General features: G+C 50.8%; 1 protein-coding gene across 1 annotated transcript in view; it reads left to right on the forward strand.

The window, feature by feature from the left end:
* Positions 1 to 2609: 2609 nt before the first annotated feature.
* The window catches only part of MYH9 (myosin heavy chain 9), a 92352-nt gene continuing 71322 nt past the window's right edge, over positions 2610 to 23639 (forward strand). Inside the window, exon 1 of the mRNA XM_058568440.1 lies at positions 2610 to 2762. The gene's annotated coding sequence lies outside the window, so the exon portion shown is untranslated. The remainder of the gene's footprint in view (positions 2763 to 23639) is intronic.

A 23639-nucleotide genomic window follows, 5' to 3' on the forward strand; every position in this document is an offset into this window, starting at 1 on the left:
TGCTTTGTAGTTTACAAAACACTTTCAGGTCCACGTCTCCTGTGTTCTTCCCAACAGTCATGCGGGTTGGGCAAGGCCCAGCGATTATACCCATTTTACAGATAAGGAAACAGATGCTGTCTGAGTCCTGCTCAAGCATTCACTCAGGATCATTTTATGCCAAGCCTTGTGTTAGTTCTCAGTCCACAGAGGCAAAGAAGACACAGCCTCTGTCTGCCCTTAGGCAGCTTCTAGCCTCGGCAGAGGAAACAGCAAGTAAATGGACAATTATAATCCAGTGTGTAAGTGCTATGCGAGAGATAAACGCAAGATGATGTGGGAACACAGAGGAGGGACACCTAACTGGCCTGGAGTGTCATGGAAGATTTTTGGAAGCGGTGACATCGAAGTGAGTCTTTTTCTTCCATTTTGGAAAAATTATGCAAGTGATATATGTGTTAGAAACAGATAAGCAAAAGAAAAAATCAGTCACAATCCTTCTACCAAGACATAACCTCTATTTACACTTTGATATAATGTCTTTTAAACCTCATTGCCTCTCTCTCTCTGAAACACACACGTACACACACATACACACACACGTCAGGCACCCACACACGTACAAACATTGCATAAAAATAAATGAAATCCTGCAGTATTAGCATTCTATAATTTGCTCTTCCTCAGTATATTTTAAATCAGTAAATACAAATCTACATAAAAATTTTAATCACTTTCTGGGTATTTTTCAACACATGGATCTATCAAAATTTATTCAATCAATCTCTTATATTGTACATTTATTTCTAATATTAAATGACTATAAACAATGTTGCAAAGAACTTTTTAACCCATATCTGTACACTTTTCCAATTATTATTATTTTTTTTGTGTGAGGAAGATCAGCCCTGAGCTAACATCCATGCCAATCCTCCTGTTTTTTTGCTGAGGAAGACCGGCCCTGGGCTAATATCTGTGCCCATCTTCCTCTACTTTATATGGGACGCTGCCACAGCATGGCCTGACAAGCGATGCATCCGTGCGCACCGGGATCTGAACCTGGGCAGCCAGCAGTGGAGCGCGCACTTAACCGCGCACAGGGCCGGCCCCTCCAGTTATTTTTTTATGATGAATTCTTAGGGAGAATTGATCAATTTACTTTCCCATCTGTGTGGGCATTTTTATTCTTTTTTTAATTTGATAGGTGAAGAACGGTATCCCATGTTGTTTTGTTTGCATTTCAGATCAATCTTTTCATAATTATTGGGGATTTATATTTCTTCGTTTTTAATTGCCTGTTCCTTTTTTCGTCATTTTTATTTTGGAGTATTTGGGGTTTTTCTCATGGACCGAAAAGAGCCCTTTATATACTGTTGATAGTAATTCTTTGTCACAGAGTTGCAAAATCTTTTTTCCAGTGTTCTTTTGATCATAAACTTTTTCTGAAGTTCCTTTGGAAGAATAGTTTAGTCATGATAGGAAGAACATTCCAAAAGGAAAGAGTAATGAGAAATTTGCCCTCTTGGATATAAAATGTATTATAAAGCTATCATCATGAAAGTATTGTGGAACTGGCACAGGAACACACAGAGATCAATGGATACAGCTCAGAAACAGATCCAAGCATATATAAGAGCTCAAAAGGTGAGGAAGGTGGTACCTGAAGTCAGCAGAGAAAATGGTGTGTGTACACCTGGCTATTACAAAAATTACATTAGATTTCTTCCTCACTCCAAAATCAACATAAATTCCAGATGGATTAAAAGATAAGTGTGAAAAATTTTTTAAAAATTTCTATCTTTTCGTAGCGGGCAGTAACCAAAAAACCCCAAACAAACCCAATTAAACATTTTGTAACAAAATCTGAAAGGAAGGGTGCAAGTTAACCACGTGGAGGTGAAGAGAGGTTTGGAAGGGCGCTCCAGGCAGAGGGAACCCCTCCGAGCAAAGGTCTGGATCCTATAAGACAGCAGCGTGCCCACTCTAAAGAGATGGTCAGAAACCGAACTCAGGGCGCCCGCAACGGATCCGGGCTGAGTTCATATCCGCCCCCGCAGGCCATCATAATTATGTAAAATAGCACTTTTCCCATATATGGTACTTAATATCTGTTCTTCTGGTAGGATGTCTTGGGACAGGGAAAACAGCTTGCGGGGCGGGGCGTCAACCCGGGACCTCCCCCGTCTCCTCCGGCCCGGCCTCGCACCGGTGCAGGCAACGCCCCAAAATCCCGGGCCGGAGGCCTCTGCGAGCCTCCTCATCCTGATTGGACTCCCTCTATGTCAATCCCCCTCCTGAAACCTGGCTGTTCGTTGGGCCCGCCCTAGGGGGCGGGCCTCCCGCCTAGGAAGCGGGGGGGAAGGTGGAGAGGGTGGAGGTGGGGCGGATGGGGAGGGCAAGTCCCCACCCCTCTGGCCCAGAGGCTCCGCCTACCCCATCCCACAGGTCAAGATGTCTGTCCATCAAGACCAGGAGCGGGCCGGAGTGGGTGAAACAGCCAGAGGGGCGGGGTCTTTCCTCCAGGCTCCTCCCCGGAGCCGGCGCCGGGCTGGGAATGGGCGGGCGGCTTCGAGGGCGGGGCGGGAAGGCGGCGAGGAGGGGAGCTGGGTGCGGTGAGGCGCGCAGATCACCGCGGTTCCTGGGCAGGGCACGAAAGGCTGAGCCAGGCTGACCTGCTGCAGCTCCCGCCTCGCGCGCTCGCCCCACCCCGCCGTCGCCCGAGCGCTCGAGAAAGCCCTCTCGGGAGAAGCAGCGCCTGTTCCCCGGGGCAGATCCAGGTTCAGGTGAGCGAGCCCCACTGGCCGGTCCCGCCCGGGGCGGGCGGGCGGGCGGGGCGGCGGCGACGGGACGCGCGGCGTCTGGGGCGCGAAGGCCAGCGTGTGGTTCTCGGCCTCGGCGCGGCGGGCGACCGGCGTGGGCGGGAGCGAACGCCGCGGGGTCGGCCCGGCACTGCATCCTTCCCTTGGGGGCACCGGGACCCCCGCGCGGACGCTCGGGGAAGGCGCCGCTGGAAGCAGGCCCTCGGGGAGCAGAGGGAGGCTTCGGGGCCGGGCGCCCCCGGAAACCCTCCATCTCCCCTCGCCCGGCGCACTCCGCGGCGGGGCACCCGGAGCCTCGACCTCCCCCTGCTGCCGGGCGCGCGCCCCGCCCTCGCCTCGCCCAGTGCCCAAGTTGGGCAAACTTTTTAACCCCTTCCGGGGAGCCTCTGTCCCTTGGACCCGGCCGCACGGGTGAGGGTAAGGTGGGGGGCTCGGGGCAGCGGCTCCTTTGGAAGTTTCCAGGCATTTTCGAAACGGAGGTAACGGGCAGGCGGGGACCGTTTGGCAGTTGTCAGGGCGTCCTCCTGACTCAGAAGCGGACAATCCTGCAGCAGACATTGCGCTCGGCTCAGTTTCCGCCCTGCGCTCCCGACTTCCTCATTCGCCCGGCTGCGAGCAGTGGGGCGGAGGAGGGGACGCGGAGAGGTGCGGTGGGTGCATGGGGCAGGGGGACCCGGCGGGTACCGGGCCGCGAGGCAGGAAAGACCCCCCCCAGCCCCTCAACCTTTGTCTTTGGACTTCTGTTCCCCGGGAGAGCGAGGCCCGGGAATGCCCGCAGACGTCTGCGTGGTCCGGACGCGCACCTGATCCCGCCGCACCTGCGGGCCGCCCACCGGGCGGGGGCGGGGGCAGCTGGGCTCTGCTCCTTTAGGGCCAGGCCGGGGCTATGCGTCGTTCCTGTCTGGGCTAGATCCCGGGTTTTCTATGCCCCCCTCCCCTACTTCCTGTGTAGGGGTCCTCACCCCATGCTGTCCTGGGGCCACGCCCAGGGCAGGACCGCACACCCCTCCCATCCCTTCAGAGCCGCGTTGTTTCAAACAGAAACGGAGTACCCTCCAGGACGAGGTTGCCTGCTGTGTTGAGGTGGGGGCTGGGTGACTGCCGGGGCTGCTGTCGCGGCCGCACCCAGCCGGTGTGGGGAGAAGGTTCCTGGGAAGTCCCAGGTCCTGGAGACAGGCGGCTCTCTCCTCTGGGCAATCGAGAGGCTCAGCGGCTTCGTGGTTCACTGCACCCTTTGCTGAGTTTAACAAGATTTCAAAGTAACCGTTGAGTAGCTGTTGAAGGGGAAGAGAGCTTTAGCTCCTTCCTGCAACACTGTGGCCATTTCTGACTCCACTGTCTGAGCCTGGCCTGATAACCTCCCTGAGTGGTTTATTCCCTTTTTGGTAAGGAGGGAGGCTGCTTTAAGGCCTGTTGAGACAATCGCTCGATTAATATTAGTCAATTTATATACAAGGCTGCTGGGGGTGGGGGGAGGGTACGCAGATGTGTAATCGAGCAAATATTTAACTGGCTTCTGTGTGGCAGGGACTCTACCAGGTGGTGGGGGTGGGGGTGTAAGGTTGAGTAAGACCTGGCCCCTGCCCTCTGGCACCTAGGGCAGAGCTGAGACAAATCTGTAGATGACTCTAATGTGAGGCAAAGATGACAGAGACCCCAGAAAGGTACTGTGAGTCATGGGGATTGGGAGAAGGGAGCCAGCCTATCTTTCGGAGATCCCCCAGGCCTTCTCCTGGAGGGGAGTTTACAGTCCTCAAGGGGAAATAGTGGCCGAATGACTGAAATACAAAGACAGCCTGTGATGAGTGTCCCAAGCATGCCACAGACAAAGGACTCGAGGAATTCCGAGGGGCCATTTCTGTCTGGGGCTAGGAGGGAAGCTGCCTCGAGGAAGGAGCACGTTGCAGCTTTGGTAAACTGAGGCAAGCATTTGGTGTTGGAAAGTGAGGACTCATTTAGTGGTTAACTGAGTGGTAATTAAAAGCGTCAAGAGATTGCTCGTTGTAATTTGAGAGCCGCCGGAGTGACACCAGAAAGCTCTACCATTCACATCCAGCAAGTCCTGGCAGTGCCTGTGGGCAGATCTAGGTGCCCGGATTGGCAGGCTCTGTTTGGGGAATGGCAGCCCGAGAGGTGTATTCTGTGGGGCTGCCGGTCTGAAGGGCACATAAGAGTAGACGAAAGAGAGGGTCAGGGCCCTGACTTCTGTTTTTTATTTATTTTTTTTAATTTTATTTATTTATTTTTTTTTGTGAGGAGATCAGCCCTGAGCTAACATCCGCCAATCCTCCTCTTTTTTTTTTTTGCTGAGGAAGACGGCCCTGGGCTAACATCGGTGCCTATCTTCCTCCACTTTATATGGGACGCCGCCACAGCATGGCTTACCAAGCAGTGCGTCGGTGCGCGCCCGGGATCCGAACCAGCGAACCCCGGGCCGCCGCAGCGGAGCGCGCGCACTTAACCGCTTGCGCCACTCGGCCGGCCCCTGTTTTTTATTTTTAAGCTTTTAACCTAAGGGGTTGGAGATGAGACAACTTCCCTCTTGCAGGATGAAGGATGCATGTTAATCACAGCCTGGCTTTTGCCTCTTGCTCCAGAAAAAACAAAACAAGGATCTGTTAGCTTTTTAAAAGGAGAAAAGCACACTCAAAAAATGCAGCATTGTTATGTAGCCTGGTAGGGTATTGCTAGAAACCAGGCGGACTGTGTTTTCTTCACTTCCTCTTCTAGCTAATCCTTCAGTAAAGTACTTAAGACAGCCCTTACCAGCTTGACATCTTTATTTCAAAAGGAGAGGAGGGGTTGGCTGTTGTTTTCCATTGAGCCGGGCCCTACCCTTCTCTTGGAGGGGAAGAAAGAGAAAGCCAAAGCAAAGGGAAAAAAAAGAATCCATGCCTTGACAGCTTCCTCCCAAGCATCATGTTCCAAAAATATTTAGAATAACAAAAATCTGTGTGTCGTCTTAATTAAACAAATGTCCTAATTTGCTGAGCATAAAACAGCATCTCTGCCCGCAGGGGCAGGAAGTGCATTTTCCCTTTGTGCAGCCCCGGAGAGTCCCTGCCTCTCGGCCTTAACCCTTGGGGTGCTGAGCCCCTGGGCTCAAGTCCTTTGGTGACAGCAGAGTGGAGCCCTGGCAGCTCCCTGGGAAGCCGTGCTCCTGGGACTTAACAGAATCGCATTCTTAGAGCTGGGAAGAATGGGGTGTGAGCTTTGGAGCTAGGCGGAGTTCAAAGCCTGACTCTGCCACTTACCAGCTTTATGACCTTAGGCGAGTCGCATAACCTCCCGAGCCTGTGTCCTCATCTGTAATATGGGAATCATGATACCTACCCTGCAAGTTCAGATGTGAGAACTGAAAGAAATAAGGTCTAGGAGGGCTTGATAGATGGTGGCTATATAAGTTTTTAAGAAAATATGTACATGATCAGCCTTAACTCCCTGGGTTGTCAGGTGAGGATACAGGGGAGGATGGGGAGATGGTTTTCCTAGCTCCTGGCTCCATGTTCTTTCTGCTTCTAAAAAGGGGTGCTCGTGGGCGTGCAGTGCTCGTGGGCTATGAAGCCCAAGTGGTAACAACACAAGTGGTTCTGGGGCCATCTGCTGATGCTTTTTTTTATAATTTTTTATTTTTTATAAAATTTTATAATTTTTTAATTTTTAATTTTAAAATTTTATAATTTTTATTTATTTATTTTTTTCCCCCCAAAGCCCCAGTAGATAGTTGTGTGTCATAGTTGCACATCCTTCTAGTTGCTGTATGTGGGACACGGCCTCGGCATGGCCAGAGAAGCGGTGCGTCGGTGTGCGCCTGGGATCCGAACCGGGGCCGCCAGCAGCGGAGCGTGTGCACTTAACCGCCAAGCCACGGGGTCGGCCCCCTGCTGATGCTTTTGGATGCTCTTGGGGGTGAGCTTGTGCTGACTAGCCTCGTTCCAGGGCCCTGGCCCTGGCAGAAGGTGCACAAACCAACTGCGGTTTTAATTCTAAAACGTGGTTTCCTGTGATCTAGGAGATGGCCAAGGGGTGACGTGGGAAGAGCACTGGACTTGAGTGGCTGGAGACCTGGCTTCCAGCTCTGGCTTTGGCTGGGGGAGTGTATGATTTTGGTAGAAAGTGCTATGTCGCCCTATGAAGACATCATACCCCTTCATGTGCCCACCAGTCATGCACAAGAGTGCTTGGGAAACTGAAAAATTCAGTAATTAAATTTCTCCAGGATGCCCCACTCTCATATCCTACTGATGAGAGTATAAGTTGTAACAACTTTCTTTTTAGAAGGTGGTTTGGCAGTGTCTGCCAAAGCAGAGTCCTTCTGACTGATTTCTAGGAATTCACCTGGCAGATAAATGGAAATGTGTAGAAGGAAATGTCCGAGGATATTCTTTGTGGCATTTCCGTAGAAAAAGACAGGAAACAAGATAACCATCCATCAAAAGGGTCAAAGAAATCACAGCACAGTGGTACAGTGGGAATCCTTGCAGCCCTTAAAAAAAATGAGGCCAATCTATATGTCCTGATAGGGCATGTTCTCCAAGATATGTTGTGAGTGGAAAAAACCAGATGCGCAGTAGTATATATGGTGCTCCCTTTTGTGTGAAACATGGTACATCACCTTAGTTCTGTGTGTGGAAAGATACCGAGACCCTGGTAATGGTGGTTGCCTCTAGAAAGGGCCCAGGAAGCATGAGTGGGCAGTGATCATTACTTTTCACTAAATGCGTTTTTGCATGTATTGTCCTTAAAGGGTCAAAAACTTAAAATTTTCTTAGTTTTATTATCTATAAAAATAAGTGGGTTGGCTGGCCAATCTTGTGAGTCTCAACTTTAAAATGCATTCCTCTAGATTGCAGATTCCATATTGAGTGCTTATTGTGTGCAAGGAAGGAGGAAGGGTCTTAAAGTGGACTGACTTGGAAGGGTCTTAAAGTGGACTGACTTGCTCTTCTGGTTGGAACATTTTGGGTTGTTTTTGTCTCCATGATGTCATATTATCACCAGAGTAACCCCTTAAACAAAAGTCTGCTCTGGTCCACTCCCTTGTATCCTGGAAAGTAGTAGATGATTGCTTTTTCTTTGCTATATGAGAAAAGGAAGCTGCAGTGTGTGTCTGGAAAGTATTTTGGGATACCCTTTTGCCAGGTTTCCCACGATCCCCCTGGCTCCAAGTCATACACTGGCCTTTCCTGGGGAGCCCTCCCCGACCAGAAGGCTAAACCAGGCCTTTCTTCTCTTGGGTCCTCTTCTTTTTTAAACTTGGGGTCATTGCAACCACTGGCTTGCCCCTTCCCACTCCATCCCCAGCTGTCTCTCAGACATCTGGCCTGTGGTTTTTATGTATTAATAACAGTGAAAAAGGCCAAATTCTTGATAAAATGTGATCAGAAGGGTGTTTTGAATTGGAGGGCCTTGATCCCCTTCTCAGGGAAGACCATCTTAGCCTGGTGTGATCTGGGTGCTGGAGAAGCTGCCAGCTCTGCTCACCACTGAGATGGCTCTTCTCTGAGGCTAAGCTGGTGGAAGACCCCTTCAGGGTCCCTGTGTCCCTGCAGGCGGCCTCCGGGCCTCCTGGAGGAATGGCATGAGTCACACAGGAGTACACAAAATGAGCCTGGGTCTAAAACGAGCCTGCTACCACATGGGCGGATGGTCTGAGGCCTGGATGCCAGCCTGTATCTGGCCCCTCTGCCCCACCTACCCCTCGTGCTTTGATGGCACCAAATATTTGGGAAGCAGGAGAGGAACTGCCCTCTTACGTCTGATGTGTGTCTCTTTAAAAAGTAACTTAGGCAGGCTTCTGGTGGAATTTCTCAGGCCCCCATTCTGCTGACTAGTTTCTCAAGCCTGAGGTGATTCAGCATCCGGAATGGGACACGGCACAGCCGGGCCTGGGCAGGTGGGCCGAGAAAAGGCTCTTGGCTGGCCTTTGGCTGAGGGCGAGGCCATCTTGGGATGTTTCTCCCTAGCCTGACCCCCCAGTCCTCACAGGGGTGCCTTCAGCAGCTCTCTTCATCTCCAGCCCAGTTGGCTACTCACCAGGAGCCCTCCTGCTGTGGCTAGGGGGAGCCCTGCAGGACTTTGTGGACGCTGCCGCTGAAGGGTGTGGCTTCCTGCCAGGGCAGGTGGGGCTGCTGAAGGTGTAGTTGCGCTTCCCCCACCCTCATGTCACTTCCTTGGTGCCTCTCGGACAGAGGTGCCTTATAATAATCCTTACAGTTTATAATAATCCTTACAGTACCACCCAGAGGAGCAAGGGGCCTCTGGGGCAGGTCCCTCTCTCTCCTTGTGGACATTTACCTTTTGGGAACCTTCATCTTAGGGTTTTTTCCCTTTCATTTTAACTCTAAATCTAAATGATGCCCCACTTAAAAGAAAAATCAGCAACAGTAAAATCCTCCCTACTGAATATTCTTAGGATTATAGAATGTCTGAGCTGCAAAGGATCTTAGGGACAATTTAATTGTCACCCCCCAGTTAGAGGAGGAGTGATTTGCCCAAGCTCATTCTGTGAGTTGGTGGGAGAAGGCTTTGCCCCTGGTTTCACTCAACCCCAGTGCCTTTCAAAATCACGTGGCCTCGTTTTAAAGTGTTTTTGAACTGATATCAGCCCTTTCTTCGCCTTTCTGCACTGTTTAGCCAAGCAATACTTAGTTCCTTTAATCTTTCCTCAAGAGTCTATTCTTCCACACCCTGGATCTTGCTCATTTTTTTGGAGAGGGGAGGGGCAGCAGGGTTAAGAAATGGGGTGGGAAGTGTTTTGGTTTTCTCTGAACTTCTTCCAGCTGGACAGGGCCACTTAGGCTGAAAGTTCCCACAGCTCAAAGATCAATATTTCACATGGGGTAGCGCCAGGCAGCAGGGGGCCGTTCAGAGAGCTGCACTGGCTTTCCACTGTCCTGCAGCTGGTCCTGATTTCTAGTAATTTTAAGTCCTTTAGTGTCTTGGGTGATTGATTTGTTGTATTTTCAATATGAAACTGACTGACAGAGGAGGGAGCAAAACAAGGGCTTTGGGATCAGGCAGAGCTGGGACGAGACTCTCGCCTTTGCTCCGCCTTATAGACTGGAGTCTCAGTTTCCTCATTTGCACCCTGGGGAATGCCTGCTTTTGAGGCTTGTGGTGAGGATTATTAACATATGTAAAGTGGCTTTTAAATATGTGAGTGGTCCAGTTCTCCTCCTCCCCCCCTTGCTCTCCTCTTCTTTTCACATTATCATCAACATCATCTGTCCTCAGGTGGTAGGAAATAGGTGTTCAGGTTTTAAAGATTTTAAATTTGTCCCACAAGCCTGCCCCTTGATAACAAGGGGCGGTGACTCAGATGACTGAGGAACCTGCCAGATTTGCTGGGCTTGGATGCTGCGGTTGTCAGGACCTACAACCTCTGCATCCTTTCTACTAGACTATACAGTTCGACTTGTTATGCTGTTCTGAGCTGGTGTAAGCGTTTAAGAAAAGGCCGTTACAAAGCAGTAGAGGCACCTTTATTTAGAGTTGTCTCTGTTCAAAAGCCGCCGTGTTTCCTGTGTTTGCGTTAAGTCACTGGGCTGGAGAAGGCAGCTTCCTGTCTGATAAACATAAAGAGAGGCATTTGGAACCGTTTGGGTGACTTACTCTAACTGGGCTGGAATGGGGGAGGAGAGTGGTTTAGGACCCACTGGCCTGTGAGGACCTGGAGGTCAGAGGCAGGGCCTTTTCTCCTTTCTTGATCCCAGGTTCTCACCCAGTTCTTCGGCTGCTCGTCCTTGTTGCACGAGGTGTGTTTAGGTCTCACTGGTGCCTTGGCCTGTAAGCCTTGGGACGTAGAGGCCCAGGCAGCCAAAGCTTTAGAGTATCATTTAGTGGTCTCTCCACTTTACAGAACGGAGATCCTAGGTTCTTGTCTGGAAGTCTCTGGGGTGAGAAAGGTGGGGCAGGAAGCCATGTTAAAGTTTTGTCTATCTTTTAATATTTAAGAGCCAACTACTGGGCATAAGGGTGTTGACCCCAAATTTCTTTGCCGAGTCAACCATCAAAGACTCCTTGGGCTCCTGCTGTGTGGCCTGCACTGTGCAGGGCTTGCTGGGGCTTCAGTGGGGATGGAGGGCAGAGAGCCCATCTCTGTCCTCGGGAGCCTTACCCTCTAATGGAGAGCTGGGACACTGAGAGAGAGACTAGCCACATGAGGCAGGCCCGTGCTGCCCTGAGCAACTGGAGGTTTCTGAGCATCTTGACCCAGGTTTCTGGAGGCTAGAATCACCTGGGAGGAGGAGGGAAGGTGGGCAAGGAAGGAAGGAAGGAAGGAAGGAAGGAAGGAAGAGGTTCTGGGGCAAGGCCACTGGCCTTGAATCAGGGTGTCTGGGTTGAATTTTGTTGGGCACTTGCCATGTACCAGGCGCCGTGCTTTTACGTGAATTGTCTCATTTAATTCTTACCTCATTCCTGTGAAATAGGAAATTAGCCCCATTTTACAGATGAGGAGACTGAGCAGGGATTCAGACTCCAGACCCCTGTGTGACCTTGTTAGTGCCCTTCCCTCCCGGGCTTGCCTTTTCTCACTTGACGGTGAGGGGAGGACTGGTCCCCAAGGCCTCCTCCCTCACCAGTGGCTGAGAGTTACTGAGAGGAGCTGAGCTCTGGACAGGCAGAATGGGGCCTCCCCATTCCATGGGCGGTTGGCTGCTCAGAGCGAGGTCGCCAGTTCGCTGGTGTTGCCTTGGCTACTGACTTTACCTTTAACCTCAGTCAGCCATTTTTCAAGTGTGTGTGGTTGGTCCTCAGGGAGGGCAGGTGAAAAGCCCGTGGCTTGGGCATCGTAAATCCCGACTGCTCTGCCTGCCTGCTGTTGGCTGGGCCCTGGCTGGACTTCACTGGGGAGCCAGCCAGCCAGAGGGCCCACCGCCCTCTTGACCACTGAGTGCTTCTTGACATCAACCCATTTGCAAATTTGCATTCCTTTGTTCTTCATTCGTCCATCTGTCCATTGTCGATCAGTAACCACTCCTCAGAGCTTACTCTATGTGCTGGGCACTGGGCTGGGCGCTGGGAATACGGAGGTGAAGGAAGCGGAGAGCCTGTTTCCCACCAGATACAGAGTGCTGGGGGCGCAGAGGGTTCTGAGAAGGCTTCTCGGAGGAGGCGACATCTGAGCTGATTGCAAGGTAGGGATATGGCATGGCATGCCCAGAGAGCAGGGCTGGGACCTTGTTTAGTCGTTCAGACTGCAGTGGAGCTTTGCTCGGGTAATTTGCCAAGGCCCTCTGAGTCACCCCAAGCTGGTGAAAGATTTCCTCTCCTCCTTGACAGCTCCAGGCCCCTCTTGTAGCCTCTTACATAGCCCAAATGGCCCATGAAGTTCCACTTCTCTGGGCCATTTCCTGGGAAGTGTGAGAGTGCAGGATTCCACTCCCAGGTCGTTAACCCCTGGGTGGCTGCTGGGAATTCTGCCTGTGCCCTCTGCTTATGTAGTCAGCGCACTGTTCCCAGCTGAAGGACTTGGGATGTGATTTTTCATGGAATGTTGAGAGAGACATAATTGTTACTAGAATAGGTTCCCTATTTAAAGTGGAAAAAAGAAAAAAAGGGAGGGGTTGTTTATAGCACAAACAATATAATAACAAAGCTGGCAAGAAGCAAATTTGTCCCTCATCCCATCCCCTGTTTGCATCTTTCTGGGTTTCCTGTTCGTATACACACATATTTTACAAAATTATAAGCAGAGCAGATACTGTTGTGTGTCCTGACTTAGTACTATTTAAAGTTTCCTATGTTGCAACAGTCTTCACATTTATTATTTTAATGGCTATATTATGGTCCACGGAGGGGAAGAACCATTGTTTATATTGCCAGAAAGCTCCATGGGTTTTATTGACTCCTTTGGAAATTCATTCAGCAAAAATATCCCGAGCATCTGTTCTGGGGCAGAAACTGCTCGGGGGGTTAGGATGCAGATGATGGAGACGTCACAGGCCCTGCCCTCAAGGGGCTTACAGTCCAGACCCAGAGAAAAGTCACTTCACTTTGGAGTTGTGAGAGGTGAGCCCAGGAGAAAGTGGCAGCTCAGACGCCCAGTTTGAGTTGATGGAAAACAGGTAAAGCCACTTTGTCATTAGTGGTAAGAAAGGTTAGAGCATGGACCTGGGAGATCTTCCTGGGCTCATTGGAAGAAGAGCTCCACCCCAAGCACCCCTGAGAGAGACCCCTGGGTGACTGAGGGTGGGGGCAGCAGGGGTGGGTTGGTCTCTGAAATGTCCAGAAGCCCCTGGCAGGCCCCTTGCGCTTTGCTGTGGCTCTTCCCTCTGGTGGAAGGTACCAACTTGTAGCAACAAGTTGCAACAGTGTAGTTTTGTTGTAAAGAGGAAGTTTCAGAATCCTAGTGGCTGCTTTTGAGCAGATGGATGTTTACAACACTAAGGGAGCTTTTGGGGGTGAGCTGGGCTGGGAGAAGAGGGGTGGTCAAGGATCTAGAAACTGGAATGCAGTCAGTGTTTTAGTCTTTTCTTTCATTCCAGATACATGGCTCCCTTGCCAGTGTTCCTTTCCTCTTTCCAGCCCCCCAGTGTCCCTGGCCCCCAGCCTCAGCTCTGTGCTCAAGGGAGCCTGACCTGAATTCCGCTATCTTCCTAGAGAGCAGGAGAGCAGTCACTTGTTGTCACCCACCCCACCCACCGAGGGGATGAGGAGGAGGTGGGCCCCAGACGTGGTCACTGGGACCCTTCCATGGTCCTGTCCGTGTTTCAGGTTTGTCGACCTCACCGAGTCCCCTCTCCAGCCTGCAGTGGGGATTTGGGTCAGTATCAGGCCACTTGGGTTTGAGCTGTGACTAGGAGAGCTCTGTCATGCTCCTCAGTGTCCTCCATTAAATATACACTCAAAAAACCAAAACCAAACTAACCCTAAACCTTAACCTAATGTTATTTTTTTACATATTGACTTAAAATTAGTAATAAGACTAACACATGGGAATTTCAGCACTTGGCAGATTATAATATAAAGTTCTCTGTGGTTGAGGTGTGGTCCTTTGTGTTTCTTTTCTATTGATCTCCTGTCACCTTGTTTATGCTACTGTTTGGTGGTGATTATAGGCTAGAGATTATCTTTGAATTTATACTATTTTAAATTATTTACCAGCTCTTATATTGGAGGAGGCAGAGGTGGGTGCGAGGAAGAGAATTAGATAAAGCAGGAGGAGGCAACAGGCGTGGGGAGGGAGATCGTGACTCTGGGAGCAGCAGCTGGGTTTAAATCCCATTTTCTCTCAGTGTATTTGTTCTTTAAATATGTATCAAGTGCTGGCTGTGTGCTGGAGACTGTGTGTTAGGTGCTGGGGTTACGTGATTGAATAAAACAGCCAAAGTCCCTGCAGTTCCCATTCTAGTGGGGAGAACCAGACAGATAAGCTCACCGGGGCGGGTGGGGATGGTGGTTGGTGCTGTGGACAGTGGTCTGGTGAGGGCATGTACAGAGTACTGCAGACTGGGGAGGCTTACACAACAGAAATTTACTTCTCACAGTTCTGGAGGCTGGAAGTCCAAGATCAAGGTGCAGGCAGGGTCTCTCTCCTGGGCTTGCAGACGGCCGCCCTCTTTCTCCCTCTTTGCATGGTCTTTCTTCTGTGTGTGTGCATCCTTGCTCTAAATTTCCTCCTCTTACCAGGACACCAGTCATACGAGATTAGGGCCCACCCTAACGGTCTCATTGGAACTTAATTGCCTGTTTAAAGGGCCTGTCTTCAAATAGAGTCACATTCTGAGGTCCTAAGGGTTAAGGCTTCAACATATATATGAATTTCGGGGGACACAATTCAGTCCATAACAGGGAAGAAGGGAGTGGGTGTGTGTGTGTCAGCAGAGGCCTCTCAAATCCAGGGACTGTCTATCGGTTCCTCCAGGTGTGAGGGACAAGCCCTCCTGGAATTTTCTTTACTTTGCTAGTTGTTTATTTAACTGCTTTCAGCCCCAGTTTCCTCATCTGTAAAATACGGTTAGTAGAACCCGTCTCTGGGTGTCCTTTGGGTAGCTAAAGCATAGAAGGCACTCAGCGGAGTGTCTGTTCATGGTGGATCCCCAGCAAATGTCCATCCTGTACCCTCTCCTGCCCCTGCCTGCCCTTGGTTCACCAGAGCGCCTTTTCCTTCCATTGTACTTTCGTCCTCTCTGCTCCTGAGTTCCCCTTCTGGTGAAGGCGCTTTAGTAACTGGGCCCACGGAATGGACCAGGAACAGGGCTGCCGCGGCTGTTCCCAGCTCCCTGGTCGCTCTGCCTTCCTCAGAGGGGTGATCGCACCCACCGTCCAGTTCTTGTGGACCAAGCATTCTTGGAGGTGGCTTCCCCCCTCTGATGAGCCATAAACACTGTTTTACACGAGCAAGGAGTAATACTTGTACAAAACTGGTGCAGGACTGTAAACTTAAAATCCCAGGACAGGGGGTGCCTCAGCACTTCTCTGCACTGGCCTGATTGCTGGTCTCGCTTCCCCCGTTAGAGGTGCTGCCACCGGGACCTTCTCCACACTTTGTCCATGGTAGGCACTTCCTGTGTGCTTGAGAAACAGGTCATAGATTCATGTGTGAGTGCGGATCGGACAGACTCTGGTTCAACGTCAGCACCGTCCCGTAGCTCTGTGTGACTGGGGTAGAAGGCTCTGTTTCTTTGGGTTCTGAGGCTTAACAACCATGATGTGTATTTGTCTAGTTCTTGTGTAAATAGCAGGGGCTCTGGAGTCAGGCCCTCTGTCCTAATCCTGTTTCTCCCACTTGTCGGTGGCTCTTTGACCTTGGGTGAGTCATGCAACCTTTCTGTGCCTGTTTTCCTTGTTTGTGTAATGAGGAAAATGAGAACTACCATGGAGGATTTGGGTGCTCAGTAAAGTTTAGCTTTATTGTTTATATGTTTTATTTATATGCAATTTGTCCAGCACAACGCCGGGCTACCTGTTAACAGTCATGTTTCGTTTAACGATGGGGATACATTCTGAGAAATGCTCATTAGGCTATTTCGTGGTTGTGTGCACATCATAGAGTGCACTTGCACAAACCTGTGTGGTATAGCCTGCTCCACACCTAGGCTATATGGTACTAATCTTACAGGACCACCGGCATATATGTGGTCTGTCCTTGGCCAAAGCGTTATGTGGCATATGACTATAAATATATCTATTTTTATAACCTATTTTATAATAGATTATATGTATATATTTTTAAAAACCTATTTTAATCTATTTTTTCTGTCACTATAAAATTTGAAGTCACACTCAGGCTATTGCAATTAAAGTCTCCCAGCCCCTTGAGGGTGGCAGTACTAATGTTCCCAGTTTATAGCTGGGAAAATTGAGACTCAAAGAACCTAAGTGACCAGCCCTAAGTAGCAAGTGAGAGATCTCAGGCCCTTCCCCAGCTCCTCTAATTTTCAGGCCGATTATTTTCTGTATCTGCTTCCATTGCCTCTTCTGCCCTCTCATCCCACTTAACCCAAAATATGGGTAATGCTTGTGAAGTTGGGGGTCTGTAGACCTTCATGCTTTTGTGCACAACCTTGAAGCAGTGGTCGTTGAGGCCCAGTGCCTCGCTAGCTTCTGGGGCCGGGTGGAAAATCCAGCCCTCCCTGTTCCATTCGGGGACAGCAGAGGTGGGGGCCAGGTGTTTGAGATCTGGGCAGCCTGGTGCCTGCAGGGAACTTGAGCTTTTCTCCCTCAGCCTTCCAGAGCCGCCTTCTCCTAGCCCACCAGCGTTCTGTTCTCAGCCTGCCTTCTGCCCAGAGCTGGGCCTGCTGCCCACCAACTGTTTCCTGCCTTTGCCAGGGTGAGGAGGAGGCAACTGTGTCTCGCCAAGTGCTCATGAAAAATGCCTCATTATGGGATTAATTACTCGCCACTGAGCACTGTGGAATTCACAAGGCCCCGTCAGTACTGTGACTTCTCATCTCCCACTGTCTCCACTCCTTCCTCCAAACCTACTTGGAGTTAGTTCTGCTGACTTTCTGGCTAGCACTTTAAACCTTGTGTCAGACAGGGAGGAATAGACAGTGGCCGCTGAGGCTGAGGCTGAAGATCTGGCAGCGTCCCTCCCTGCCACTTACTAGCCATGTGCCTTGGAGCCTTGGCGTCTTCAAAGTGGGGACCCTGGGCCGAGGGCAGTTCCAGGTTGTAAAACCCTGTGTGTGTTCAGACCTTCGCAGTATCACACACGTGGGGTAGACCAGCGTATTAAAGAGAGGCTGCGAAAGGATGGCTCTGTTCCCCTCTAGAATGAGTCCCAGGCTTTAATTATCCTTAGGTTGAAATGGTGGAGTTCCCGCCCTGCCCCCCTCTGGGTTTCAGACAAGAATCTGAAGAATGTGATACTCCATTGTGGACCTGAGTGAAGATCAGGGGACTCAAGGCTCTTCCGGGGCTCCCGGACCTGGGACATTCCGCATTGGTTGTGGTCAGGAGTTATCACGACCAGAGGCGCATTAAATTCCTGCCTCTTCAGTGGGATTGCTGGGGACAGCTGGGAGGGGCGGGGGAGATACATACTCCTGTCCCTCCCAACACTCTTATCTTAGAGAAATCAGGTTAAAAGGAGTTTGGAAAGGAAATCATGTATCAGCCGTGAGGACTGTTTCTGTGCTTTGGTTCGAGGTGATAGGGACGATCGAGAGTCATGCCTGCTCTTTCTTCTGGTCATCGCTGACTGCTGTTTACCAGGTCCTAGGAACCTTGCTGGATGCTCTGTGTGTTTGCTGCCTCACAGTGTGCTCAGAGGCCAAAGCCAGTTAGAGTGAGCCAACAGCTGCTACCTGTGTGCTCTTGAGCAAGTCGCTTAAACATTCCGGGCTTCAGTTTCCTCATTTGCAAAACAGGATACCAATAGAACCTACCTCACAGGGTTGTGTGAGTTAGTGAGGTCTCATGTGAAGAGCACCTAGAACTGTTAGCAGTTATTATTTAATTGTCAGAACAGTTCTGTGACGTGGGCTTTGTGATTCCCATTATACAGATGAGGAAAGGGAGGTTCAGAACACTTAGTAATGTTCCCAGGTGCCCTCAACCAGGGAGTGGAGACTCCAGCGCTCACGTCCAGGGAGGCCCGACTCCCGAATGTCCTCTGGGGAGTGTGTGTGCCCATGTCTGTGTGTACACGTCCGTGAGTGCACATGTTCATGTGTGTACAAGTTCGTGTGTGCACGTCGGTGAGTGTGCACGTCTATGCATACATGTCCATGTGCGCACATGTCCATGTGTACATGTCTGTGTGCGCATATGTCTGTGGGGGAGGGGGCGGGGCTCTGCCCAGGGCATGATCTCATGGCTGAATCTGGCAGCTCTCTAGGGCGGGGCGGCTCGCTTCTCTCACGTGCAGCTTCAGCCTTGGCCCCTTTGGAACCAGACTGTGGCTTGGGCAAGGGAGCGATTCCTGGTGGGTGGTAAAGTGAGCAGCGGCCAGGTTTCCAGTGAAGGACGTGGTGAGGTCATCCCTGCAGCCAGGCCACCGCAAGGACAGTGGGCCGGCCAGCCTTTCAGACGAGGGTGCTATCACAACCCGCTGTAGGAACTGTAATTTAATTTTTCTATAAAGTGTGAAATAATTGGGTTTTATCTTCACTCTACGGCTCATATTTGGGTCATTTTCAGGGAGGCTGAAGGCTCTGGGATGCTGCTTTTGCACCCTGGCTTCTCTGGAGAGCTTGGCTCAGCCCTCCTGCAGCCCGTGCGCTCAGGGCTGGCTCAGTTGAGAACAGGCCTGAGGGATGGACCAGGTAGGGAGGAGAAGCAGTTTGCCGTTCAGTTTTGGATTTCTTGTTTCTGCAGTCCAAGGCGATCCAGAGCAGCGCAAGGAGAGTGGCCTCCTGCCCCCGCCATCCCAAATCCTCCCTTCCCACGTGGACTGCCACTGTTGGGTGTGCTGACTGCAGCTGTGCTCCCTCAGACCTCTGGAGGGTGATGAAGGAAGAGAATCCTCGCACGTCTTTGCTCACGTTGCCGTGGTGGAGAAGGAGCCACTCCAGAGCCCCTTTGCCTTTGAGCTCGTAAAAGTCCATGGACTGCACTTGAGGGTCTCTGTGAGCCCCCTAAGATGGTGTGCAAGGCTCACAGCCTTCAACCAATTCTCAAAGGGGTCCTTGATGGCTAAAGTGTTAACCACTGATCCAGAGAGATGGGAACTTTGGGTTTCCTGTTTATAAAGCGTGTGTGTGTGCGCATGCGCACCTGTGTTTGTGTGTGCTCGTGCATGTGCACGTGTGTGTAAGCAGATAGGCGATCAGTAGGCTATTATCAGGCATGAAGGTCTGTTCATTATAGGGTTAGGTTATGCTGCTCCAGGGATATAAACTACGTGGAGAGTACCTTCCCTATCTCTTCTCCGTAGGACAGTGGCCTCCTCTCCCGTCTGATCTTTCTTGTATTAAGCCTTTAATATCATACCACTTCTGGGCGTCTCTTCGTCGCGGAGCTGGGCTGGAGCTTTGAGTGGTGATGTTTGATTTTAGCGGTTTTGATCTGCTGTTATTCTGTTTTTTTTTGTGTGAGGAAGATCAGCCCTGAGCTAACATCCACGCTAATCCTCCTCTTTTTTTGCTGAGGAAGATCGGCTCTGAGCTAACATTTATTGCCAATCCTCCTCCTTTTTTTTTGCCCCCCAAAGCCCCAGTGGATAGTTGTGTGTCATAGTTACACATCCTTCTAGTTGCTGTATGTGGGACACAGCCTCAGCATGGCCAGAGAAGCGGTGCGTCGGTGCGCGCCCGGGATCTGAACCCGGGCCGCCAGTAGCGGAGCGCGCACACTTAACTGCTAAGCCACGGGGCTGGCCCTGCTGTTATTCTGGATCCTGAGGAAACTGGACTCTTCCTTCTGTCCTCGTGGTCTTCCACCTGGCCTCCAGGTCCTCAAAAGATCTTTCCTAAGCCCCCATATCCAGGCAGGTGGCTTCACCTCCCCAAGCCTCTGAGTCTCTTTTAGAGGGAGGGTGGGGAGCAGGGGAGTAGGTGACTGGCTTGCTCTGTAGGTCTTACCTTCCTGAGGTTTACTCCCCCACAGAGCCTTGCTTTGGCCTTGGTCTTGAGCTTCTGCTTGGCCTAGGTCGCTGTGTCATCTTGGAGAAGTCTGGACCACTGAGCCTCATCTACCCGGTGACGGTTGAATTGGATGGGTGTTTTTCATACTGTCAATTCAGACTCATTGGTGGGTTGTGAAATTACTTTAGTGGGTGGCAACCAGAATTTTTAGAAACGAAATAAAATAGACTCGAATGGAAAATATCAGAGTGCATGGCATGTATGTATATATCATTTTGTGAAGCTCTTGTTTTACGTGTTTGTGTGTATTCATGTTAAAAAGTTTTTAAATTAATTTTTTTTTCTACTGCGGCTTGAGATAAAAAAAATGTTGGCACCCCCAGGGTGAGATGCTCTGGGGGCCTCCTTTCAGCCCTGACTGTGTAGTTCCCACCTACAGATCTGAGCTGAGCTGGGTCTCCCCAGCCACTCCCGCTGAGCCTGTAAATGGAGCCCCTTGCAAGATCAAACTCTTCAAAGTTCTTTACAAAGTTCTGGGAAATGAGTTACATTCCTGGGGTGAAATAAATCATGTTGAGTTAGGCTAGGCAGGATGTGACTGCAAACCCCCGAAGTGGGCTGTGTGAGGGCAGCGCCTGTGGCTGACTCATTATGAGCTCAGTGGCGACATAGACTTCTTGGGAGAAGAGGCAAAGATTGTGGGGGAGGGGGCCGGCAGGCCCGGGGCACCGCCAAGCACGGTTCTTCCCCCGTTAGCTCATTTTGATCCTCACAATAGTTCTGTGAGTTGAGCAGTGCTCTCACTGCGTTGCAGACACCGGCTGTCAGCTAGACCCGCTGGGGGCTGCGCTGCTTGCCTGCTCTCGTGTACTCGTAGCTGTCCTGGAGGGTAGCTGGTGGTACCTTCATTTTATAAGTGGAGAAACTGAGGCCCAGGGGCCAAATCAACCTGGCACAATTTGTTCTGTTAGTTAAGTGATGGGTCTGGAATTCCATGGCCAGTCTGGCTGCCTCCTGAGTCTGGGTCTTTCTAAGGCTCCTTCTGTAAAGGTCATGACTAAGTTATCGCCATTTGGAAGATCTCTCTCCTTTCAGGGATGAAGCTCATTATCAGAGTCGACCTAAATGACTTCTGGATCAATCCAGGAAGATTGTTGTTGACCCCTGGCCAGCTGTGTGTCTCTTAGAAACAAAATGAAGATTAGTGGACATCAGATTTAACTGGAAGGGTGAGTGATGAGAATAAAGACAGTGATAGGATCCTGAACAGCCACAGAGAAGCCTCGGCCCATTTGGAGCCTTTGCTGCCTTGCATCCAACAGGGGGAAATGAATCACACAAGAGTCACGTTATGTTTGGAAAATAAAATGTGGGCTTATTGGGCTTATCATTTGGCACTTTAAGAGTGAGTGGTCAAGAGTCTATTGGACTCGATCCCTGGAGTTTGGACCCTTTGGGAGACTGGAACCTTCTCCATTACTTTAGTTCATCAGGATTTACTCAGCACCCACATATGTTGGGCAACAGGGACCCAGCGATGAGTGGGACCCATCACGGCCTGAGAGCTCTCAGCCCAGCGGGAACAGGGTCAGGATGGCTGTCGGTGGAAGTGGCTACACTATTCAGGTTTTTTGTTTTTTGTGTTATTTAAAGATCACTCAGAGAGTAACAAGCTGCTGCAGGCCTGGTGGCTTCTGGGCTGAGTGGTCTTCAGAAATCGTCTTTAGTTTCTGATCCCGAGTTGGATTTCTCAGCTGTCATGACGTGGACGCAGAAAGCCAGCATGCTGTACTCAGCGTACCCGTGAGACAGCGGCTGTATAATTAGATCTTTTCTGTGTGGTTATTTTTCTGTGTTGGGTTTCAGCAAACTGTGCTTGCAGGCTTGGGGAAAGGAAACCCTTCCTATCAGGAGAACCGAAGGGAAGGAATAACTTCACTGCAGGCATCTGAAGGCTTCAAGTTGCCCCTCGTGCGCCTGTGGGAAGACCCGGGAGATGCTATCTGCAGGAGGGCAGGGTCGGCGTGTCGGCGCACAGTTCCTATCTGGAAGGCAGCCAAACAATTCTGTCACCCTTGTCAAACCTGGGGCGCTTCTGAGGGGATAATCTGCGCCTCGATGTTTGGGGGGGACACCGCCCCTGGATCTGAAATGACTTACTTCTCTTTGCAGTTTCTCCCAGGTGGCTGAGTGCAAGCTCATTACTGAGTAGGTGAGGCACATGTGTGATCTCACTGCGCAAATATTGAACGAATTACAGCAGAGTCAGGGGTCCAGTGCGATGACTGAGCTGCAGATCCAGCCGGTGGCCTCTTACCATTGAGTGAAAGCTGCTCAACCTGTTGCTTATGTGCCTCCCCCGCCCTCGACGTTAGACCTGGGTGGTGAGGAGGGTTACCTTTGGAACAGTTATTCTCTTGGACAAGGCGGGTTCCTAGGAGGCACAGTGTGAGCAGTAAACCCGCACATTTGAACAGTTCGCTTCAACAAGCATTGATTGAGGACCCTTTCTAGGCAGACTCTGGGCTCTGTCAGCACCTGAGCAAGGAATGGGGGGACAGACCCTGCCTTCAAAGAGTTCTAGGGACAACGGTGAGAAAGAAAGAGAAGCAGTGGTTCTGGTTTCTGTCCTCTGTATCTCAGAGGATAAGAGAGGTGGGGCTGGAAAGAGAGTTGGGAGGCGCTGGGTGGACTAGTTGGAGTTGGCCGTGGGGATCTTTCTCTCTAGGTGCGATGGGCTGTCATTCTGAATGGTGGAATTCTTGAATGGCAGGGCTGTCTTCAAGTTCTAACCGCTTTCTGCCCTGATTGATTAGTTGATTGATTCATTCATTAAGAAATAGTTTCTGTGCCCAAAGCCGTGTATGCATGGCCCTGAGGACAAGGATGGTACCTTAGTGGAGGAGACCCAGTTGGACACTTTGGTCTGCGTGACATATGATGCATGACATCTGTGTCCAAGACCCTTTGGAGACACTCTGGCCCGAGAGTTCCTGGGATGCTGGGTCACTTCTCACTTAAGAAGAAATGACTGCAGTGGGCATTGACTCCCAGGATTCTCCCTGAGCTTGGCTATTTAGTAGATCAGAGGATGACATCTTGCCTCATTTGTCCTTCTCTCGTGGCATTTAATCACTTTCTCCCTAGCCTCCTCATGGAGCTCTCTTTTCCCCTCTCTTAGATTGGGAGCCCCTTTGGGTAATCCATGGTACTTTCCAACTGCTGACCTCACCCCCTTAAATTGAGGTCAGGGAGGATAATCTCTTTAAAATACAAATCCAATGATGTCACCCTCCCCTGCCTCCCACCTCCTCTGGTGGCCTCCCCTTGTCCCTAGAATAAAGTCCACATTCCTCAATATGGCTGATAAGGTCCTGGGTGAGCTGCTGGGCTTCTCCCCTCCAGCCTCATCTCCAGCTTCCCCCTCTCCTGTTCTGTACACATATGGAAAGAAGGAATCTACGCACAAAATTCTGGTGTCATTTTTTATGGTCTGGGTTTGTTGGGTGCAGGGCAAAGTCAAAATAACCACAGGCCCCGCCTTCTGCAGTCAGGCAAATGTGACTGAGCATTTCTCAGTGTCCCCCCGGGGCTCTCAGGAGTCCTGGGAAGCCCCTCCACGGCCTCTGAGGAGGGAAGGGCAAAGGGGGTGGGTTCTGGGGCTCTGGTGCTAAATTCCTCACTGGCCTGTCTCTGGTCTGGTTTTCTTATCTGCTAAGCATCAACGCAGGCTTGGGTTGGAATTCTGCTAATGGAAACAAGTCCCAGCTTCTTCTGTAAGCAAACAACATTCCTGAGGTGGGGAGGGAAGGGGCCCATCCGCCATCCTCCCAGTCCTCAGCAGCTTCTGGCCTCTGGGCACTGG

The sequence above is a fragment of the Diceros bicornis genome, chromosome 25 (assembly GCF_020826845.1).
Source record: "Diceros bicornis minor isolate mBicDic1 chromosome 25, mDicBic1.mat.cur, whole genome shotgun sequence".
Taxonomy (NCBI): domain Eukaryota; kingdom Metazoa; phylum Chordata; class Mammalia; order Perissodactyla; family Rhinocerotidae; genus Diceros; species Diceros bicornis.